This window comes from Gekko japonicus, unplaced genomic scaffold (genome assembly GCF_001447785.1).
Source record: "Gekko japonicus isolate JY-2015 unplaced genomic scaffold, Gekko_japonicus_V1.1 scaffold376, whole genome shotgun sequence".
NCBI classification, from domain to species: domain Eukaryota; kingdom Metazoa; phylum Chordata; class Lepidosauria; order Squamata; family Gekkonidae; genus Gekko; species Gekko japonicus.
The window spans coordinates 707,214-713,786 of NW_015164675.1; positions in this window are offsets into that span (position 1 = coordinate 707,214).

Here is a 6,573-nt window from a genome sequence, read left to right on the forward strand (position 1 = left end):
GTCAGCCACCTTGGCCTCAAAGGAGCAAACACGTTCCCTGAGAACCAGGAGCTCCTTGAACTGAGCACACACCCAAGACTTCTGTCCAGTGGGCAGATAGTCATACATGTGACACTCCGTGCAAAACACTGGATAGCCCCCAACCCCCTGCTGGCATTCTGGCTTCATAATTCTTTTAAAATAAGTAAATATAATCCCCCTTTTAAAACCCTTTGTATTTATGTGGTTTTTCTTGTCGAAGTCAACTTACCTTACGGGGAAGACAAAGAGCCTAGGGCCTTACTTTTTGGCTCTTCTTGGGCTTCTTACAGAGCCACAGGCAAAGAGCCCTTTAGCTCGCCCTTCGGCTCGTGCCTCTGGCAAGGTGCTTTCTTAAATACTAAATTACAGTCAATCACAGTCAAACAATGCCCCTTCCTTTCCCTCTCTCAAGCAGCCAGGACTCTGCAACAACTCTAATCACTTTCACACACTCCCAAACACAGTCCTCCCACACAATATAGTCAGCTGAATCTCCTCAGCTGAAAGCAAGTAAAAAAACACTCACCCCTCTAGCAGCTCTGTCTCCTGCTCCTGCTCAGAGCTCAGGTGTTTTATTAACTACAGTTACAGTGCAGTCCTAAATACAGCTACATCCTTCTAAGCCTAATGCCTTCAATGAACTTCAATGGATGTAACTCTGTCTAGGATTGCATGGCTAGTCTTACATAATGTATGAACGATGTATGGACAACATATTCAGTTAATTCCGGCTTGTTGCCTAAAGTTATGTTCACTGCAATCAAGTCAGGATACCAGCCAAGTCTCTGTGGAGGAGGTAGGAGAAAGAAAGAAGATAATGAAACCAGCGTTTATTGAGGCAAACCAAGATTTGAATAATGAGCTATAAGTTAAATTTGGTTTTTATAAACCAACCATAGTTAAAACAAGAAGTAGTTTTACACCTTATACCTGAACTAAGGAGAACTGCTCCTCCCTCCCCAAATGGTGCTCCTCAGGCCCGTAGCCAGGATTTCTTAAGTTGGGGGACCTGTAAATAAGTCAGGGGCACTGAAATTAAAATAAAAAGGGCATTTTTCTAACCCCTGGAAGCCCAGGGCCAGAGAGTTGGCCTCTGCTGGCACACTGGTTGGGCACCCAGGTGCAGAGAAGAAGAGGAGGCACAGGAAGAAGGAGAGGTATAATGAAGAGGAGGAAGAGGTGCCCTGGCCCGACCCTAGCAGCGATCCGGAGAGTCTTCAGGACAGCCCAGAGAGTCAGGGGGCCTGGGCTAGATAGTAGTTTGTGGGGCCTTGGCACTGCTCCTAGTCTTAATGCATATATGTTTGTAAACCATTATTGAGTATAAAACTCTGAGACTGAAGAATTCAGCTATTAATCTTTTTTTCCCCATGCCGGTTTTCAATAGAAGAAGTAGTTTGGAGTCCAATAGCATCTTAGAGACCAACAAGATTTTGGGGGTATAAGCTTTCAAGAAGTCATATAACTTCTTATATAACAAGAAGTCATATAACTTTGTCATGCAACGAAGGGAGCTTTGACTCTCCAATGCTTATATCCCCAAAACCTTGTTGGTCTCTGTGACGACCCCTTATCTGGGGAGGTCTGATTTCCCTTTAAAGTGTTCTTTATGTTTTGTTTTACTGTGTATATCCGGCTGCCAACAGGAAATTTAAGGCTTTCCAAACCTGTATACTATACTATTTCTATCACTGGGTAGGTAGGTCGGTTTTAAGGCTTTCGAGGTACTAATGTGGTCCTGGGAAGTATTTCTTTCAGAACTGGTATCTTATTCGTAAATAATATGGTAGTACACTGTAACTAGGAATGGGTAAATACTAAACAATTGCTTTGATATTTCACACACTTTTCCCTCTCACTGTCAGGGATCTTGGCATGTAACTTTGTAACACTTTTTTTCTTAAGGCCATATACGTTTACTGTTTCACTTTAGCCTGTCACTCAGACTTTTTATTTTTCTCTTTAACTTTACTTTCTTGTTTCATATACATTCAACCTTTCTTCATACACAGAACTAACTCCTAAGCACACAAAACTGCTTCTCTCCCAGACTTCAGAACTAACTCCTAACCACCACCGTCTTCATCAACTGTCCCTCTTCAACTGTCACTCTTGACTGACATACCCGTTCATCCACTAATTTTTACTTCCAAAACCCCTCCCCCTTTCTGCCAATCACCAATCACACCACTTGCCTGTTTCAACCACTCTAGACTATCACACAGCCATACAACTAAACTTTTAAAAAGACACACACACATATAAAACACGGAATCATTACAGTCTCTAAAGGCCTACTGGACTCCAATCTAGTTCTTCATCCCCCCCCCCCATTTCCCACTGATTTCCATTGAAACAGATATCACATTTTCTGAAATAATATAGGAGGCACATGTGGATGAGCGAATATTAAAAGTACTTTGCAGACAAAGTACATGACAACGCATTTAGCATTCTTCATAACTATTAAATAACATTGTTATGAATTGGTGTATCCAGTTTGATGATCACTAATGGAATACTATTTTCATTAGGATCATGTGGGAATCTTTGCCATCCATTTTCTTAGTAGGCAACTAAGGAGAAACAGGGAACCTCTGAAATGATGGCAACCATGCTGTCCCCCACAATACATCTAGACTTTTTTAATAATGTTATGATGTTATAACATTACTGCATATGCCCAAAAAAGGTGGTTCCATCACTTACACTGAACTGGCCCTAGTAATAAAAAGCCTTTGAGGGTTGTGGTAAATTTGTAAGGAACCTGTCATGCTTGAAGCATTAATAACATTATTTCATTGTTTCAGAAGAGTTTTTAATATTCTGTTTGGGAGAGGATTGTGGGTTAGTCAGAACAAAAGGCAGGACACAGGCTCACTAACAAAGTGAGTAGACAAACAAGCAGACAAGTTAAGTAGTAGCTTTCAGCCACAATCAATGAAAAGATTCAGTGAATTTGGAATATCAACCTTTTCAAGTTCAGATAGCAAACTGTCTCAGTATTTATTTACAAACCACAATTAAATGTATAAATTGGACATGCCTTTCACTGTCATATCTCAAAAAATATTTTTTTCAAAGTGGTTAATATAAAAGCCTACCATAATTTTTTTCTGGCTTTCATTCTTTAAAAAACAAAAGCAAGCTATTCAAAAAGTAGCCTGCAATTTCCTAATATTTGCTTTTGTGAACCTAGTAAACAGATCCATTTCAAATCTTGGATAGCATCTCTTTATGAGTCATGACTCTAGTTAGAGAAAAATCAACCATGCACAGTTTCACTGGGGCTGGTTAGAAGAAACTGAGTTAATGATGGCGATGGATATGCATAATTCCTTTGTTCTTGGGCTAGGTCCACACAGCTGAAATTGCACTTTGTTTTCAGCTGTTATTCTGCCATTTCTTTGCAGCTGCTCTGGTTTTCTGGCCTGCTGGCGCAGCTTCTGGATTAGTTTTGCTCCACCCTTGAATTAAAGAAAACATATCCATATATCTCTCAAATGGAAGACCATGAGTTCCAGCTTGCATTTTCATGGTAACTGCAGCTGGGAGGTTGGCCATGGACTTTATCAACTGTTTCCCAAACATGAGAACAATGCAGGCAAGGATTATGACACTCTATTAGATTTTTTTTTCTTCAGACATTTGGGAGCTGTCAACTAAATTAGTTTCTGTTTCCTGTATTGTAAACTGAAAAACTGTCAAGTCTCTTTTCTGCAGGTTAAATTCTCATCTGACGTAAGTCAGTAAACCATGTGACTCATTCCAGTTCAACTTGCATGAGATTTTGGAAGTACTGAATAAATGTGTTGGTTACGGTTGCATATGAATAACACCTCTTCATTTGGTAATCTGTTTTGGTTCTGTCCAGATTGCTCACTCCTATAGCTGAAGGTAAACTACATGGAACCTGTTCAATGAGGAACGATGAGTAATAACTAGGATATGTTGTAGATTGTGCCCTTGCTACAGAAAATAGCTAATTTGTCATATAAAAGGAATCACTGACTTGCTTCTGGACTTTCACTCTTCTCTGTAATATTCATACAAATATTCTCAATGTTTCCTAGAAACCCAACCGTGAGGTGAAAAAAATGCCTTGATTTTCCCATCATCACCTTTCTTGTTGTTCAACAATGGCCAATGTAGTGTGGGAGATGGCATGTTGAACTTAGACTGGGAAGAAATCTGTAGTTCACCACAAAGTTCACTGGGGGTGACCGTGGAATAAGCATTGTGTTTAAAGACTAGCCATCTTCACAGAGCTATTGTGAGGTTAAAGGCAGGGGGAGGGCATGCATGCTGCCCTGAACGCTATGGAAAACAGGTAGGATATATGTATAAATGAAATCTCTCCCCTAATACCTCTCTGGTGTTCACTACAGTCCATACTGAGCCTTTCCCTCCATCCCTTGGTAAGGCTGTTTCTCTCATCTACTAAGTTGGCAGGGAAGTGGCAGGCAACCTGTCCCTGTGCTACAGCCAAGCCTTCAGATTTTCATGTTCCAGTGCACGAGTATTACAAACAACTAATACCACTTTTGGCTCTTGTGTCATAGGTTGGCCATTTAATCTATAAAGCAGACCCACATGGTAAAATAGGGGGGAAACAGGCTGTCCAATGCCATATTGTCAATAGGTAATGGAGGTCCATCTTGGTAACCTTGGCTCCATTGTGCTCATGACCAAGAGGTGCAGTATGAAGCTTATGTGTGCTGCTGTCCAGTGGGAAGTGATTTACTGCAAGGTACCCACAGATGGGATCACTCAATAATTTCCTTTAAAGTGACTGATCATAAGATGCCTTCCAACTCAATGAATCTATGAAGTGTCCGAAGTAAAATGGGGGAGCTGGAATGCTTAGTATTAGAGGAGAACATAGACATTGTGGTCATTTCAGAAACTTTGTGGGATGAGGATAATTAGTGGAATACAGGGATTCCTGGATATAAATTATATCAGAAGGATAGGGAGGGAAGAGTCAGAGGTGGAGTGGCTCTGTATGTCAGAGAGAGCATACAGTCCATTAAAATTGAAGATCTAAGAAATAGATTTGCTTACAGAAATGCTATGGGTGGAAATAGTGGGCCCAAAAGGAAGCTTAACTCTGGGAGTCTGTGATTGACCACCAGATCAAGGGTTAGAAGATGATTTTTTTAAAAGCCAAAGAATTAAGCAGCTAGATGAAATATCTGTATCATAATAGGCAATTTTAACTACCCACACATTGATTGGGTCAATATGTGTTCAAGTCAGGAGGAAGAGACTGGATTTCTAGATACTCTCAATGACTGTGCCATGGAGAAGATGGTCACAGAACCTACCATGAGGGAGGCAATCCTGGGATTGGTCCTAAGTAATACTCAAGACCTGGTGAAAGATGTAAACATGATAGCACCACTTGGGAATAGTGATCATAATGCTATTAAGTTTCACATTTATGTAAATAGGGAATTGCCTGAAAAGACCAACACAACCACATTTAACTTTAGAAGGGGTAACTTCTCTCAAATGAGGTGGCTTGTGAAGAAGGAACTGAAAAGAAAGGTAAGGATGGACAAATCTTCTTTTTCTAATACAAGGTCTGCTGTATCTTTTGTCCAATCTATATCTATCTCCTGATTCTCTTTTTTCTCGGGTTCCAGTAGGAAAGGTATGAATAGGTATAAAAAAAGACCTGTATGGTTAACAAAGTAATGGAAGCAGTAAAAGGTCAGAAGGATTTCTTTAAGTGGTGGAAGATTAGTCGGAGCAAGGTACATAAAAGAGAGCACAGGCTTTGGCAAATAAAATGTAAGTCTATGATCAGGTAGGCAAAAAGAGACTATGAGGAACATATTGCAAAAAACATAAAGACCAACAGCAAAAATTTCCTCAAATAAACTAGAAGCAGAAAACCAGCCAGGGAGGCAGTGGGGCCTTTGGATGACCAAGGGGTAAAAGGATTACTAAAGGATGGTAGGGAAATGGCAGAGAAGCTGAATGCTTTTTTGCCTCTGTCTGCTCTGTGGAAGATGAGAGGTGTTTGTTCATTCCAGAACTGCCAATTGCAGCAGTTGGGAGCTCACATGGCAAATGTGGCTCAACGAATCCTTTCACTTTCTACTCGCTTCATGGTCGATTTCTTTAATATTGAAGTTGTTTGTTGGGGGTATTATAATCCAGTGCTCTTCTGGGCAATCTCTTGATCTTTCAAATCGTTCTTTTTATGATGTAATAGTTCCAAGAAAAAACAAACAGCAGTTTAAAAAAATGGATGCGTGGAAAACATGGAGACCATGTTCCACCCTTCTCTTTCTCCCTGCTTCAGGGCAGTATTGGACACCCCCCCGCACGTTGCCAGAGTGGGGGAGGGGCCAACAAAAAGCCCTTTGCCACTAGTTCTCCCTCCAGGAGATCTAGCGAGGACCAACATTGGCGTCCCTTATGTTCTTATGAAAATATTCTTGCCTTAATTTTTGTACCAAATTAGACAAATTTAGAAACTTCTGTTGCAAATATTCAAACAATATAAAATATTTTTAAAATAATCTATTTATTAATTTTCAG